We start from the raw sequence: 17,295 nt of genomic DNA on the forward strand, positions 1-17,295 counted from the left end.
GTCAGTATTTATGCTAAAGTCATGATGAAGTCAGTGTTTATGCTAAAGTCATGATGCAGTCAGTGTTTATGCTAAAGTCATGATGAAGTCAGTGTTTATGCTAAAGTCATGATGCAGTCAGTGTTTATGCTAAAGTCATGATGAAGTCAGTATTTATGCTAAAGTCATGATGAAGTCAGTGTTTATGCTAAAGTCATGATGCAGTCAGTGTTTATGCTAAAGTCATGATGCAGTCAGTGTTTATGCTAAAGTCATGATGAAGTCAGTATTTATGCTAAAGTCATGATGAAGTCAGTATTTATGCTAAAGTCATGATGCAGTCAGTGTTTATGCTAAAGTCATGATGAAGTCAGTATTTATGCTAAAGTCATGATGCAGTCAGTGTTTATGCTAAAGTCATGATGAAGTCAGTATTTATGCTAAAGTCATGATGAAGTCAGTATTTATGCTAAAGTCATGATGCAGTCAGTATTTATGCTAAAGTCATGATGAAGTCAGTGTTTATGCTAAAGTCATGATGCAGTCAGTGTTTATGCTAAAGTCATGATGAAGTCAGTATTTATGCTAAAGTCATGATGCAGTCAGTATTTATGCTAAAGTCATGATGAAGTCAGTGTTTATGCTAAAGTCATGATGCAGTCAGTGTTTATGCTAAAGTCATGATGAAGTCAGTATTTATGCTAAAGTCATGATGCAGTCAGTATTTATGCTAAAGTCATGATGAAGTCAGTGTTTATGCTAAAGTCATGATGCAGTCAGTGTTTATGCTAAAGTCATGATGAAGTCAGTATTTATGCTAAAGTCATGATGAAGTCAGTGTTTATGCTAAAGTCATGATGCAGTCAGTGTTTATGCTAAAGTCATGATGAAGTCAGTGTTTATGCTAAAGTCATGATGCAGTCAGTGTTTATGCTAAAGTCATGATGAAGTCAGTATTTATGCTAAAGTCATGATGCAGTCAGTGTTTATGCTAAAGTCATGATGCAGTCAGTGTTTATGCTAAAGTCATGATGCAGTCAGTGTTTATGCTAAAGTCATGATGAAGTCAGTATTTATGCTAAAGTCATGATGCAGTCAGTGTTTATGCTAAAGTCATGATGAAGTCAGTGTTTATGCTAAAGTCATGATGAAGTCAGTATTTATGCTAAAGTCATGATGCAGTCAGTATTTATGCTAAAGTCATGATGAAGTCAGTGTTTATGCTAAAGTCATGATGCAGTCAGTGTTTATGCTAAAGTCATGATGAAGTCAGTGTTTATGCTAAAGTCATGATGCAGTCAGTGTTTATGCTAAAGTCATGATGAAGTCAGTATTTATGCTAAAGTGTTTATGCTAAAGTCATGATGCAGTCAGTGTTTATGCTAAAGTCATGATGAAGTCAGTATTTATGCTAAAGTCATGATGAAGTCAGTATTTATGCTAAAGTCATGATGAAGTCAGTATTTATGCTAAAGTCATGATGAAGTCAGTGTTTATGCTAAAGTCATGATGAAGTCAGTATTTATGCTAAAGTCATGATGCAGTCAGTATTTATGCTAAAGTCATGATGAAGTCAGTGTTTATGCTAAAGTCATGATGAAGTCAGTATTTATGCTAAAGTCATGATGCAGTCAGTATTTATGCTAAAGTCATGATGAAGTCAGTGTTTATGCTAAAGTCATGATGAAGTCAGTATTTATGCTAAAGTCATGATGAAGTCAGTATTTATGCTAAAGTCATGATGAAGTCAGTATTTATGCTAAAGTCATGATGCAGTCAGTATTTATGCTAAAGTCATGATGAAGTCAGTGTTTATGCTAAAGTCATGATGAAGTCAGTATTTATGCTAAAGTCATGATGCAGTCAGTATTTATGCTAAAGTCATGATGAAGTCAGTATTTATGCTAAAGTCATGATGAAGTCAGTGTTTATGCTAAAGTCATGATGAAGTCAGTATTTATGCTAAAGTCATGATGCAGTCAGTATTTATGCTAAAGTCATGATGCAGTCAGTATTTATGCTAAAGTCATGATGCAGTCTGTATTTATGCTAAAGTCATGATGAAGTCAGTATTTATGCTAAAGTCATGATGCAGTCAGTATTTATGCTAAAGTCATGATGCAGTCAGTATTTATGCTAAAGTCATGATGCAGTCAGTATTTATGCTAAAGTCATGATGCAGTCAGTATTTATGCTAAAGTCATGATGCAGTCAGTATTTATGCTAAAGTCATGATGAAGTCAGTATTTATGCTAAAGTCATGATGAAGTCAGTATTTATGCTAAAGTCATGATGAAGTCAGTGTTTATGCTAAAGTCATAATGAAGTCAGTATTTATGCTAAAGTCATGATGCAGTCAGTATTTATGATGAAGTCAGTGTTTATGCTAAAGTCATGATGAAGTCAGTATTTATGCTAAAGTCATGATGCAGTCAGTATTTATGCTAAAGTCATGATGAAGTCAGTGTTTATGCTAAAGTCATGATGAAGTCAGTATTTATGCTAAAGTCATGATGAAGTCAGTATTTATGCTAAAGTCATGATGAAGTCAGTATTTATGCTAAAGTCATGATGCAGTCAGTATTTATGCTAAAGTCATGATGAAGTCAGTGTTTATGCTAAAGTCATGATGAAGTCAGTATTTATGCTAAAGTCATGATGCAGTCAGTATTTATGCTAAAGTCATGATGAAGTCAGTGTTTATGCTAAAGTCATGATGAAGTCAGTATTTATGCTAAAGTCATGATGAAGTCAGTATTTATGCTAAAGTCATGATGAAGTCAGTATTTATGCTAAAGTCATGATGCAGTCAGTATTTATGCTAAAGTCATGATGAAGTCAGTGTTTATGCTAAAGTCATGATGAAGTCAGTATTTATGCTAAAGTCATGATGCAGTCAGTATTTATGCTAAAGTCATGATGAAGTCAGTATTTATGCTAAAGTCATGATGAAGTCAGTGTTTATGCTAAAGTCATGATGAAGTCAGTATTTATGCTAAAGTCATGATGCAGTCAGTATTTATGCTAAAGTCATGATGCAGTCAGTATTTATGCTAAAGTCATGATGCAGTCTGTATTTATGCTAAAGTCATGATGAAGTCAGTATTTATGCTAAAGTCATGATGCAGTCAGTATTTATGCTAAAGTCATGATGCAGTCAGTATTTATGCTAAAGTCATGATGCAGTCAGTATTTATGCTAAAGTCATGATGCAGTCAGTATTTATGCTAAAGTCATGATGAAGTCAGTATTTATGCTGCTCGTCTGTGAAGGGAATACCAAATATATTAACTTTACTAAAATTGTAGTACCAACTATATTCATAAAGTATATTTTGAGGCTGAAACTATGAATGGTTAACTCCTCCCACGCACACGCCCACTCCTCCCACGCAGATCCTCGGCCCTCAGATCCTCGGCCCTCAGACCCTTGGCCCTCAGACACACGGCCCTCAGACCCTCGGCTCTCAGATCCTCGGCCCTCAGACCCTCGGCCCTCAGACACACGGCCCTCAGACCCTCGGCTCTCAGATCCTCGGCCCTCAGACCCTCGGCCCTCAGATCTTCGGCCCTCAGATCCTCGGCCCTCAGACACATGGCCCTCAGATCCTCGGCCCTCAGACACACGGCCCTCAGATCCTCGGCCCTCAGACCCTCGGCCCTCAGACCCTCGGCCCTCGGATCCTCGGCCCTCAGACCCTCGGCCCTCCGACCCTCGGCCCTCAGATCCTCGGCCCTCAGATTCTCGGCCTTCAGACCCTCGGCCCTCAGATCCTCGGCCCTCAGACCCTCGGCCCTCAGACACACGGCCCTCAGACCCTCGGCTCTCAGATCCTCGGCCCTCAGACCCTCGGCCCTCAGATCTTCGGCCCTCAGACACACGGCCCTCAGATCCTCGGCCCTCAGACACACGGCCCTCAGATCCTCGGCCCTCAGACCCTCGGCCCTCAGACACACGGCCCTCAGACCCTCGGCTCTCAGATCCTCGGCCCTCAGACCCTCGGCCCTCAGACACACGGCCCTCAGACCCTCGGCTCTCAGATCCTCGGCCCTCAGACCCTCGGCCCTCAGATCTTCGGCCTTCAGATCCTCGGCCCTCAGACACATGGCCCTCAGATCCTCGGCCCTCAGACACACGGCCCTCAGATCCTCGGCCCTCAGACCCTCGGCCCTCGGATCCTCGGCCCTCAGACCCTCGGCCCTCAGATCCTCGGCCCTCAGACCCTCGGCCCTCAGATCCTCGGCCCTCAGACCCTCGGCCCTCAGACCCACGGCCCTCAGACCCTCGGCCCTCAGACCCTCGGCCCTCAGACCCACGGTGGTCATTAGTTTGATGATCTGTTCTGTTACAAGATAAGATAAGATATTCCTTTATTGTCCCACATGGGGAAATTTCATTGGTGCAACGCAGGTAGATCCAGAGGTAGATACAGAAGAACAGATCACTTATAGGAAGTCTGAAAAACACTTTCAGTAGAAGATCTCCTATAAATAAATAAAAAACTCCCATAGACAAATAAATACATAAATACATAAATACCATTGCATGTGATCACGACAGTAATTGCACATGAATATGTGTCACGACAGCACATAGATTGCACATGAATTTCACATGAATTGCACATATGACAGAATTGCACATCAGTATTAGGTTAGGTCAGTATTGCGAGTGTTCAGGACTAACAGTTTTTGTTATAAAGTCTGACAGCAGCAGAAGGAAAGACCTACGGAACCTTTCCTTCACACATCGAGGGTGGATCAGTCTCTCACTGAAGCTGCTCTCCAGAGAGGAGAGAGTGTCCTGCAGGGGACAGAGTGTCCTGCAGGGGGTGACACTCATGGTCCAGCATAGATGTGAATCTAGCCAGGACCCTTCTGTCCCCCACCTCCTGCACCAAGTCCAGAGCACAGCCCAGGACGGAGCTGGACTTCTTGATGACTCTGTCCAGCCTCTTCCTCTCCCTCTCTGTGATGCTGCTGCTCCAGCAGGCCACACCTACAGGAGCTGATGCCACCACAGAGTCGTAGAAGGTCTTCAGGAGTGGCCCTGTCACTCCAAAAGACCTGAGTCTCCTCAGGAGGTAGAGCCGACTCTGGCTCTTCCTGTACAGTGCGTCTGTGTTATGAGTCCAGTCCAGTTTGTGGTTCAGATGAACACCAGGTACTTGTATGAGTCACTCTCTCAATGTCCCGTCCCTGGATGTTCACTGGTGAGGGGGCAGTGGGGTGGCGTCTGCGGAAATCCACCACCATCTCCTTGGTCTTCCCCGCGTTGATGAGGAGGTGGTTCCGCTGACACCAGTCCACAAAGTCCTGCGCCAGTCCTCTGTATTCCGCGTCATCGTCGTCCGTGATGAGTCCGATGATGGCAGAGTCGTCAGAGAACTTCTGCAGGACACAGCTGTCCGTGTCATGTCTGAAGTCTGCAGTGTAAAGGGTGAAGAGAAAGGGCACGAGGACAGTGCCCTGGGGCGCCCCCACACTGCAGGTCCGAGTGTCAGACACACAGTTCCGGGCTCTCACAAACTGGGGTCGGTCTGTGAGGTAGTCCAGGATCCACTCTGCCAGGTCATACTCCACACCAGCCGTCTCCAGCTTGTCCCTCAGGAGCAGCGGCTGGATGGTGTTGAAGGCGCTGGAGAGATCGAAGAACAGAATCCTCACAGAGCTGCCAGGCTTTTCCAGGTGAGAGAGAGAGCGGTGCAGCAGGGAGATGACGGCGTCCTCCACTCCGATGCCAGACCGATATGCAAACTGCAGCGGGTCCATGGCTGAGCTCACGGTGGAGCGGAGGTGGTCCAGGACTAGCCGCTCCAGTGTCTTCATCAGGTGGGACGTGAGAGCCACTGGCCTGAAGCTGTTGAGGTCTTTGGGGCACGGTGTCTTAGGCACAGGTACCAGACAGGAGGTCTTCCAGACCTGTGGTACCACCCTCAGCTTCAGGCTCATGTTGAAGACATGCTCCATAACTCCACACAGTTCATCTGCGCAGGACTTAAGGAGCCTGGGGCTGATGCCATCAGGTCCTGCTGCCTTCCTCACTTTAATCCTCTTCAGCTCACTCCTCACCTGTGCTGCTGTGACAGTCAGTGGTTGGCAGGGGGACCGTGTGCTGGGGGGATGGGTGAGTCCAGGCGAAGTGGGGAGCTGATGGTCCGGGGCAGATAAGCGAAGAGGAACAGATGCAGGGCATTGTCCAGCTGTGGAAGAGGGAGCATGCAGCTGTGCAGGGGGAGGGGCGGGTGACCGATCAAACCTCAAGAAGTGAGCATTTAAATCATTCACCCACTGTAGATCCCCCTCTGTCTGGGCAGGGGGGATTTTGAAGCCCGAGATGGTTTTCAGGCTCCTCCACACTCCCTGAATGTTCTTCTGCTGCAGCTGCTCCTCCATCCTCCTCTTGTAGCCGGCCTCAGCCTACCTGATCTTCCTCCTCAGCTCCTTCTGCACAGTCCTCAGCTCCTCCTTGTTCCCTGACCTGAAGGCTCTCTTCTTCTCCTTCAGCAGAGCCTTCAGTTCACGGTTAATCCATTGCTTGTTGTTTGGAAAACACCGCACCGTCCGGGAGGGAACAATGTTCTCAAACAGAAGTTGATGTAGTCCGTGATGCACTCTGTGATGGTGTTGATGTCCTCCCCATGTGGGTCATAAAGCTCAGTCCAGACAGTGGTGCTGAAGCAGTCCCTCAGAGCCTCCTCGCTCTCAGCAGACCACATCCTCACCTCACGGGACACCACAGGCTGCCTGTGCACGATGGGTTCATACACAGGCCTCAGATGTACAAGGTTGTGGTCCGAGCTGCCCAGGGGAGGGAGGGGGGAAGAGGAATAAGCCTCCTTGGTGTTGGCAAAAAACAAGTCCAATGTTCTATTCTCTCTGGTGGGGCAGGTAACATACTGGGTGTATGTTGGTAGGACAGAAGAGGGAGAAGCGTGGTTAAAGTCACCAGAGATGAGGAAGAGAGCCTGTGGATGCTGTGTTTGGAGCCCACAAGTGCAGGAGAGCAGTGCTTCACAAGCATTTTCAGCATTGGCAGACGGGGTCACATAGACTGCGATCAAAATCACATGTGAGAACTCCCGGGGCAGATAGTATGGCCTCATGCCAATAGCCAATAGTTCAATATCCTTGTTACATAGCTGCTCCCTCACTGTGCAGTGTTCGGGTTTGGACCAGCTCGTGTTCACATACACCGCCAGACCTCCACCTCTTTTCTTCCCGCATTCTCTCGTTCTGTCGCCCGCAGCAGATGAAAATTGTCCAAACCTACAATAGAGTCTGGCATTTCTGCTGTTAACCAGGTCTCTGTGAAAATCAAGACGCTGCTGTCCCTATAAATCCTCTGGGACCGCATGAGGCTCGCTATTTCCGTCATTTTATTTTGAAGGGACCTCACGTTACCCATGACTACGGCGGGAACCGACTTCCTGTTTGTCCCTCTCTTCTCTCGGAGTTTACGTCCAGCCCGTCTGCTTCGTTGCGTTTTCCTTAGGATGTCCGCCGGGATAACGTGACGATCTCTGGGTAAGACGACTGTTCTCCTCAGTTTCATGAGTTCCTCCTTTGTGTAAACGCGGTACGGCGCCGGCCGGGGGGCGGGGCCGGAGCCGGGGGGCGGGGCCGGGGCCGGGGGGCGGGGCCGGAGCCGGGGGACTCAGAGCCAAGACACATCGCGACGACACGACGAAAACACTCAATCCAGCCGAATAAAGTCAAAACAAGTTAATTTAAAGCGATTCCAGTGCGTGTCCCGATCGTTGGTGAAGTTCCTCTTTCATATAAACGTGTATATAAACGTGTATATAAACGTGTATATAAACGTGTACCGACGACACGCCGTACTTTAGCGCGGCCGGAGGGCGCGGGGGGGGGGGGCTGGTGGGCTCACTCGGAGCTAGCTCACGTCACAACAACACAACGAAAAACGCTCAAATCCAGCCGAAAAAAGTCAAAAACAGTTGAATTAAAAAACTATTCCAGCGCGTGTCCCTATCGTACAGTAAAATAGAAAAAATATACTAACTATATTTACAAAATATAGGAGATAAAGCACAATAAGTGTGAGAAAGAAGAGAGAGCGTTTACACCGGGCTGCCAGCTGTACCAGCGCCTTATGACGTATATGGATCTATAGTTTTACACCTGGAGCTGGTTCATGGCCCCTGGAGCTGGTTCATGGCCCCTAGAGCTGGTTCATGGCCCCTGGAGCTGGTTCATGGTCCCTGGAGCTGGTTCATGGCCCCTGGAGCTGGTTCATGGCCCCTGGAGCTGGTTCATGGTCCCTGGAGCTGGTTCATGGCCCCTGGAGCTGGTTCATGGCCCCTGGAGCTGGTTCATGGCCCCTGGAGCTGGTTCATGGTCCCTGGAGCTGGTTCATGGCCCCTGGAGCTGGTTCATGGCCCCTGGAGCTGGTTCATGGTCCCTGGAGCTGGTTCATGGTCCCTGGAGCTGGTTCATGGCCCCTGGAGCTGGTTCATGGCCCCTGGAGCTGGTTCATGGTCCCTGGAGCTGGTTCATGGCCCCTGGAGCTGAGCTAGAGCGTAAAACAGCTTAAAATGTGTTCAAAGACGACTGAAGAAACTTGAATTTAGAAAAAGTAAATTACCTGAAAATGGGTAAGAATTGTTGCTATATCCAACATTTCTATCAGCTGTAGGCCCCTGTCAGCTGTAGGCCCCTGTCAGCTGTAGGCCCCTGTCAGCTGTAGGCCCCTGTCAGCTGTAGGCCCCTGTCAGCTGTAGGCCCCTGTCAGCTGTAGGTCAGCTGTAGGCCCCTGTCAGCTGTAGGCCCCTGTCAGCTGTAGGCCCCTGTCAGCTGTAGGTCAGCTGTAGGCCCCTGTCAGCTGTAGGCCCCTGTCAGCTGTAGGCCCCTGTCAGCTGTAGGTCAGCTGTAGGCCCCTGTCAGCTGTAGGCCCCTGTCAGCTGTAGGCCCCTGTCAGCTGTAGGTCAGCTGTAGGTCCCTGTCAGCTGTAGGCCCCTGTCAGCTGTAGGCCCCTGTCAGCTCTAGGCCCCTGTCAGCTGTAGGTCAGCTGTAGGCCCCTGTCAGCTGTAGGCCCCTGTCAGCTGTAGGTCCCTGTCAGCTGTAGGCCCCTGTCAGCTGTAGGTCAGCTGTAGGCCCCTGTCAGCTGTAGGCCCCTGTCAGCTGTAGGCCCCTGTCAGCTGTAGGCCCCTGTCAGCTATAGGCCCCTGTCAGCTGTAGGCCCCTGTCAGCTGTAGGCCCCTGTCAGCTGTAAGATAAGATATTCCTTTATTGTCCCACATGGGGAAATTTCATTGTTGCGACGCAGAAAGATCCAGAAGAAAAGAACAGATCACTTCTGAAAAACACTCTTAGTAGAAGATCTTTTATAAACAAAACCTCCCATTTCCCAACAAGGGAAAATAATAAAGATAAAAATAGATAAATAAATACATAAATACCATTGCATGTGATCACGACAGTAATTGCACATATGACAGAATTGCACATGGTTAGGTCAGTATTGCGAGTGTTCAGTACTAACAGTGTTTGTTATAAAGTCTGACAGCAGCAGAAGGAAAGACCTGTGAAACGTCTCCTTCACAGAGTGTCCTGCAGGGGACAGAGTGTCCTGCAGGGGACAGAGTGTCCTGCAGGGGGTGACACTCATGGTCCAGCATAGATGTGAGTTTAGCCAGGACCCTTCTGTCCCCCACCTCCTGCACCGAGTCCAGAGGACAGCCCAGGACGGAGCTTTGTCCAGCTTCTTCCTCTCCCTCTGTGATGACCACACCTACAGGAGCTGATGCACCACAGAGTCAGAGAAGGTCTTCAGGAGTGGCCCTGTCAGGAGTGGCCCTGTCACTCCAAAAGACCTGAGTCTCCTCAGGAGGTAGAGCCGACTCTGGCTCTTCCTGTTCAGTCTGTGTTATGAGTCCAGTCCAGTTTGTGGTTCAGATGAACACCAGGTACTTGTATGAGTCACTCTCTCAATGTCCCGTCCCTGGATGTTCACTGGTGAGGGGGGCGTGGCCTGTCCCGTCCCTGGATGTTCACTGGTGAGGGGGGCGTGGCCTGTCCCGTCCCTGGATGTTCACTGGTGAGGGGGGCGTGCCCTCTGTGGAAATCCACCACCATCTCCTTGGTCTTCCCCGCGTTGATGAGGAGGTGGTTCCACAAAGTCCTGCTCCAGTCCTCTGTCCTCCACATCATCGTTGTCCGTGATGAGTCCGATGATGGCAGAGTGGTCAGAGAACTTCTGCAGGACACAGCTGTCCATGTCTGAAGTCTGCAGTGTAAAGGGTGAAGAGAAAGGGCGCGAGGACTCTGCAGGTCCACCACACTGCAGGTCCTCCACACTGCAGGTCCCCCACACTGCAGGTCCCTCACACTGCAGGTCCCTCACACTGCAGGTCCACCACACTGCAGGTCCACCACACTGCAGGTCCACCACACTGCAGGTCCTCCACACTGCAGGTCCCCCACACTGCAGGTCCCCCACACTGCAGGTCCACCACACTGCAGGTCCTCCACACTGCAGGTCCCCCACACTGCAGGTCCCCCACACTGCAGGTCCTCCACACTGCAGGTCCCCCACACTGCAGGCCCCCCACACTGCAGGCCCCCCACACTGCAGGTCCACCACACTGCAGGTCCCCCACACTGCAGGTCCCCCACACTGCAGGTCCCTCACACTGCAGGTCCCCCACACTGCAGGTCCCCCACACTGCAGGTCCCCCACACTGCAGGTCCCTCACACTGCAGGTCCCCCACACTGCAGGCCCCCCACACTGCAGGTCCTCCACACTGCAGGTCCCCCACACTGCAGGCCCCCACACTGCAGGCCCCCCACACTGCCGTTCCCCCACACTGCAGGTCCCCCACACTGCAGGTCCCCCACACTGCAGGCCCCCCACACTGCAGGTCCTCCACACTGCAGGTCCCACACACTGCAGGTCCCCCACACTGCAGGGCCCCCACACTGCAGGTCCCCCACACTGCAGGGCCCCCACACTGCAGGTCCCACACACTGCAGGTCCCCCACACTGCAGGTCCCACACTGCAGGGCCCTCACACTGCAGGTCCGAGTGTCAGACACACAGTTCCGGGCTCTCACAAACTGGGGTCGGTCTGTGAGGTAGTCCAGGATCCACTCTGCAGATCGTCCTCCACACCAGCCGTCTCCAGCTTGTCCCTCAGGAGCTGATGGTGTTGAAGGCGCTGGAGAGATGAAAGAACAGAATCCTCACAGAGCTGCCAGGCTTCTCCAGGTGAGAGAGAGAAAGGTGCAGCAGGAGATGACGTGTCCTCCACAGACCGATATGCAAACTGCAGCGGGTCCATGGCTGAGCTCACAGCCGCTCCAGTGTCTTCATCAGGACGTGAGAGACACCGGCCCGAAGCTGTTGAGGTCTTTGGGGCGCGGTGTCTTGGGCACAGGTACCAGACAGGAGGTCTTCCAGACCTGTGGTACCACCCTCAGCTTCAGGCTCATGTTGAAGACACGCTCCACAACTCCACACAGTTCAAAGGAGAAGAAGAGAGCCTTCAGGTCAGGGAACAAGGAGGAGCTGAGGACTGTGCAGAAGGAGCTGAGGAGGAAGATCAGGCAGGCTGAGGCCGGCTACAAGAGGAGGATGGAGGAGCAGCTGCAGCAAAAGAACATTCAGGGAGTGTGGAGGAGCCTGAAAACCATTTCAGGCTTCAAAATCCCCCCTGCCCAGACAGAGGGGGATCTACAGTGGGTGAATGATTTAAATGCTCACTTCTTGAGATTTGATCGGTCACCCGCCCCTCCCCCTGCACAGACCCCTCCCCCTGCACAGCTGCATGTTCCCTCTTCCACAGCTGGACAATGCCCTGCATCTGTTCCTCTTCATTTCTCCTCCCCGGACCATCATCTTCCCACTTCACCTGGACTCACCCTTCCCCCCAGCACACGGTCCCCCTGGACTCACCCGTCCCCCCAGCACACAGTCCCCCTGGACTCACCCGTCCCCCCAGCACACAGTCCCCCTGCCAACCACTGACTGTCACAGCAGCACAGGTGAGGAGAGAGCTGAAGAGGATTAAAGTGAGGAAGGCAGCAGGACCTGACGGCATCAGCCCCAGGCTCCTTAAGTCCTGCAAATGAACTGTGTGGAGTTCTATGTTTCCCTGACGACAGGTGACATGAGGTAAACCATAATGAGTGAGTCTGTGGTGAGAAGAAAACATTTATTTGTCCCACAAACTGTATTTTAGAACAAAAGACAAAACACATCAAACAAACACTTAAGTCACAAAACTCTCCCAGCGTCATGAGCAGAGCAAAGACAAGTGCTGCTGTGAATGGAACATAGACCCCAAGGCTCCTTTGTTCTCCTGAGTTTGCACGGATCAAAGGTTCTGTTACAGGCTGAACATCTGTAAGGTTCTTTTGCTGCATGAACGTGGACACTGTAATGCAGCGCTCGTCCTGGTTCTCTCACTGGAGGACCAGCTGCATGAGCCACAAACACTTCTTACAAACTGAACAGCTGCAAGGTCTCTCTCCAGTGTGAGAGTGCATGTGTGTGTTGAAATCATCTTTTTGGACTAATGTTTTCTTACAGACTGTATAGCTGTATGGTCTCTCTCCTTCAGTCCTTGACCCGTGTCCCTCTGTGACAGTGGCTCTGCTCTCTGCTCCACACTTGTATTTGCTGAATAGACCTGAGTTGTTTGCAGTTGTACTTGTGTCTCGTATCTGGACTTGGTCGTCGTGGTGATGAGCCTCTGTCTCCATCTGTGCAAATAAATCTCTCAGTGAAAATACATCACTAATAATAATGTCTCGAGTCTCTGATCTCAGTCCCTCTGCTTCCTCTTTAATCTGAGGAGTCTCTGGGTTTTCCTGCTTCATACTGGGCTCCACCTGAACACCTGCAGGAGCGGGCTGCACCTGAACACCTGCAGGAGAGAAAAAACAGGTAAGAAACCCACTGAGATGGACCTGGGGCAAAGGAAAGACCCGACAGAACACAAATCATAAAAACAATTCCACTCATAAGTAAGTAGTAAGTAAATGTTATTTGTACAGCACCTCACAGACACAAAACAATAAAAACACAAAAAACTTATAGTGAGCAATACATATACAACAATATACAGTCAAATCAGTTCCTAAAGCAAATGCAATTAAAAGGCTCGACTAAATAAAAAGGTTTCGAGCCTTAAAAGCAACAACAGAGTCCAGTGACGGCAGGGAAAGGTCTGTACGGAGTGATCAGATCGCTGATGTACAGAGGGACCTGACCATGCAAAGCTCTAAAAGTCAGGACTAGAATTTTAAACTGTTTCCATGGAGACCGGCAGCCAATGAAGGGCTTTGAGGGTGAAATGTGGGCCATTCTATTTGTGCGAGTCAAGATCCTGGAGCAGAGTTCTGGAGCAGCTGCAGAGTTCTGTGTACAAAATCCCCTTAGAGAATGTGCATGTGGATAATATTTGTGACAGAAACGCTAAAGAGCTTGATGCTGTCCTTGAAACCTTCAGTCTTACTCAGCATGTGAGAGGCCCCACCCACAGCAGAGTGGCCACACCCACAGCAGAGTGGCCACACCCACAGCAGAGTGGCCACACTCTAGATCTCATAATTACAAATGTCAATGTGGTCGATGTTGCTCTGTCTGATCATTTCTGTGTCTCTTTGACCTTTCTGTTTCTCCCAAACCACCGGCTGGTCCTGCAGCTGTTCAGAGGCTGGTCCTGCAGTTGTTCAGAGGAGACACATAAGTGATGGCACAGGTGCACTGTTTATGGAAATGATAAACTTTGAAAATGTCTCATGTTCTAATGTAAATGATTTGTTGAACTCTGTTACATCTAGTGTTTTGAATGTTCTGGACACCATCGCCCCTATAAAGGCTAAAATGGTTAAAAATAAGCAGAAGGCGCCGTGGAGAAATGATGATTGGGTCAGGGCACAGAAAAGGGAGTGTCACCCGGCCAATGGAAATGGCGCAAGTCAAAGCTCCAGGTTCAAAAAGAGATTTACAAAGAAAAGCTGAACATGTACAACCTAATCTTATGTAGAACTAGGGAAAGATATTTTTCTGAAATTATTGGAAGCTGCAGTAACAACTCGCGTGTCCTGTTTGCCACAGTAACAGATGAACAAACCCTCCAGCTCAGCTGCCGTTAGAACTCATTTCCACATCCAAGTGTAATGAGTTTGCATTATTCTTTAATGACAAAGTTCAGGGCATTAAAAATGCTATAAATCCCACAATGCAAAAAATTACCCTAAAACCACCAAGACACTTAGAGCTAACTCACTTTGCACCAGTAACTGATAAAACTGTCCATGAGATCATCACCAGTCTGAGTTCATCTACATGCTGCCTTGATGTGTTACCCACCAGATTTCTAAAGTCTGTGCTGAACAGTTTGTTAGCACCACTCACTCACATAGTTAACAAGTCGCTTCAATCTGGAACATTCCCAATGTCTTTGAAAACTGCGGTCATAAAGCCTCTCCTAAAGAAGAGCAGGGGTCAGGGGAGGGGTCAGGGGAGGGGTCAGGGGGAGGGGGAGGGGGAGGGAGGAGGGGCAGTACTGAATCATGACCGGTCCGTTTCTAATCTGACATTTTGGGTTTTTCACAGATTTTTAATAAACGACTCATTTGATGTTTTTCAAGTTTTAGAGCTCGTCACACTGAGACTGCTGTTGTCACGGTGACTGAGACTGCTGTTGTCACGGTGACTGAGACTGCTGTTGTCACGGTGACTGAGACTGCTGTTGTCACGGTGACTGAGACTGCTGTTGTCACGGTGACTGAGACTGCTGTTGTCATGGTGACTGAGACTGCTGTTGTCACGGTGACTGAGACTGCTGTTGTCACGGTGACTGAGACTGCTGTTGTCATGATGACTGAGACCGCTGTTGTCACGGTGACTGAGACTGCTGTTGTCATGGTGACTGAGACTGCTGTTGTCACGGTGACTGAGACTGCTGTTGTCACGGTGACTGAGACTGCTGTTGTCACGGTGACTGAGACTGCTGTTGTCATGGTGACTGAGACTGCTGTTGTCACGGTGACTGAGACTGCTGTTGTCACGGTGACTGAGACTGCTGTTGTCACGGTGACTGAGACTGCTGTTGTCATGGTGACTGAGACTGCTGTTGTCACGGTGACTGAGACTGCTGTTGTCATGGTGACTGAGACTGCTGTTGTCACGGTGACTGAGACTGCTGTTGTCACGGTGACTGAGACTGCTGTTGTCATGGTGACTGAGACCGCTGTTGTCACGGTGACTGAGACTGCTGTTGTCATGGTGACTGAGACTGCTGTTGTCACGGTGACTGAGACTGCTGTTGTCACGGTGACTGAGACTGCTGTTGTCACGGTGACTGAGACTGCTGTTGTCATGGTGACTGAGACTGCTGTTGTCACGGTGACTGAGACTGCTGTTGTCACGGTGACTGAGACTGCTGTTGTCATGATGACTGAGACCGCTGTTGTCACGGTGACTGAGACTGCTGTTGTCATGGTGACTGAGACTGCTGTTGTCACGGTGACTGAGACTGCTGTTGTCACGGTGACTGAGACTGCTGTTGTCACGGTGACTGAGACTGCTGTTGTCATGGTGACTGAGACTGCTGTTGTCACGGTGACTGAGACTGCTGTTGTCACGGTGACTGAGACTGCTGTTGTCACGGTGACTGAGACTGCTGTTGTCATGGTGACTGAGACTGCTGTTGTCACGGTGACTGAGACTGCTGTTGTCATGGTGACTGAGACTGCTGTTGTCACGGTGACTGAGACTGCTGTTGTCACGGTGACTGAGACTGCTGTTGTCATGGTGACTGAGACCGCTGTTGTCACGGTGACTGAGACTGCTGTTGTCATGGTGACTGAGACTGCTGTTGTCACGGTGACTGAGACTGCTGTTGTCACGGTGACTGAGACTGCTGTTGTCACGGTGACTGAGACTGCTGTTGTCACGGTGACTGAGACTGCTGTTGTCATGGTGACTGAGACTGCTGTTGTCATGGTGACTGAGACTGCTGTTGTCACGGTGACTGAGACTGCTGTTGTCACGGTGACTGAGACTGCTGTTGTCACGGTGACTGAGACTGCTGTTGTTATGGTGACTGAGACTGCTGTTGTCACGGTGACTGAGACTGCTGTTGTCACGGTGACTGAGACTGCTGTTGTCACGGTGACTGAGACTGCTGTTGTCACGGTGACTGAGACTGCTGTTGTCACGGTGACTGAGACTGCTGTTGTCATGGTGACTGAGACTGCTGTTGTCACGGTGACTGAGACTGCTGTTGTCACGGTGACTGAGACTGCTGTTGTCACGGTGACTGAGACTGCTGTTGTCACGGTGACTGAGACTGCTGTTGTCACGGTGACTGAGACTGCTGTTGTCACGGTGACTGAGACTGCTGTTGTCATGGTGACTGAGACTGCTGTTATGGTGACAAATGACATCCTCCTGAACACTGACACGGGCAAAGCCTCAGTCTTAATTCTGTTGGATCTGATGCTGCTTTTGACACTGTCCATCATGGGACCCTCTTACAGAGACTAGAGGACAGGGTGGGACCCTCTTACAGAGACTAGAGGACAGGGTGGGACCCTCTTACAGAGACTAGAGGACAGGGTGGGACCCTCTTACAGAGACTAGAGGACAGGGTGGGACCCTCTTACAGAGACTAGAGGACAGGGTGGGACCCTCTTACAGAGACTAGAGGACAGGGTGGGACCCTCTTACAGAGACTAGAGGACAGGGTGGGACCCTCTTACAGAGACTAGAGGACAGGGTGGGACCCTCATACAGAGACTAGAGGACAGGGTGGGACCCTCTTACAGAGACTAGAGGACAGGGTGGGACCCTCTTACAGAGACTAGAGGACAGGGTGGGACCCTCTTACAGAGACTAGAGGACAGGGTGGGACCCTCTTACAGAGACTAGAGGACAGGGTGGGACCCTCTTACAGAGACTAGAGGACAGGGTGGGACCCTCTTACAGAGACTAGAGGACAGGGTGGGACCCTCTTACAGAGACTAGAGGACTGGGTGGGGCCCTCTTACAGAGACTAGAGGACAGGGTGGGACCCTCTTACAGAGACTAGAGGACAGGGTGGGACCCTCTTACAGAGACTAGAGGACAGGGTGGGACCCTCTTACAGAGACTAGAGGACAGGGTGGGACCCTCTTACAGAGACTAGAGGACAGGGTGGGACCCTCTTACAGAGACTAGAGGACTGGGTGGGGCCCTCTTACAGAGACTAGAGGACTGGGTGGGGCCCTCTTACAGAGACTAGAGGACAGGGTGGGACCCTCTTACAGAGACTAGAGGACAGGGTGGGACCCTCTTACAGA

This window comes from Eucyclogobius newberryi, unplaced genomic scaffold (assembly GCF_026437365.1).
Source record: "Eucyclogobius newberryi isolate DKJ021-1_F unplaced genomic scaffold, fEucNew1.0.hap1 SCAF_10, whole genome shotgun sequence".
Lineage (NCBI taxonomy): Eukaryota > Metazoa > Chordata > Actinopteri > Gobiiformes > Gobiidae > Eucyclogobius > Eucyclogobius newberryi.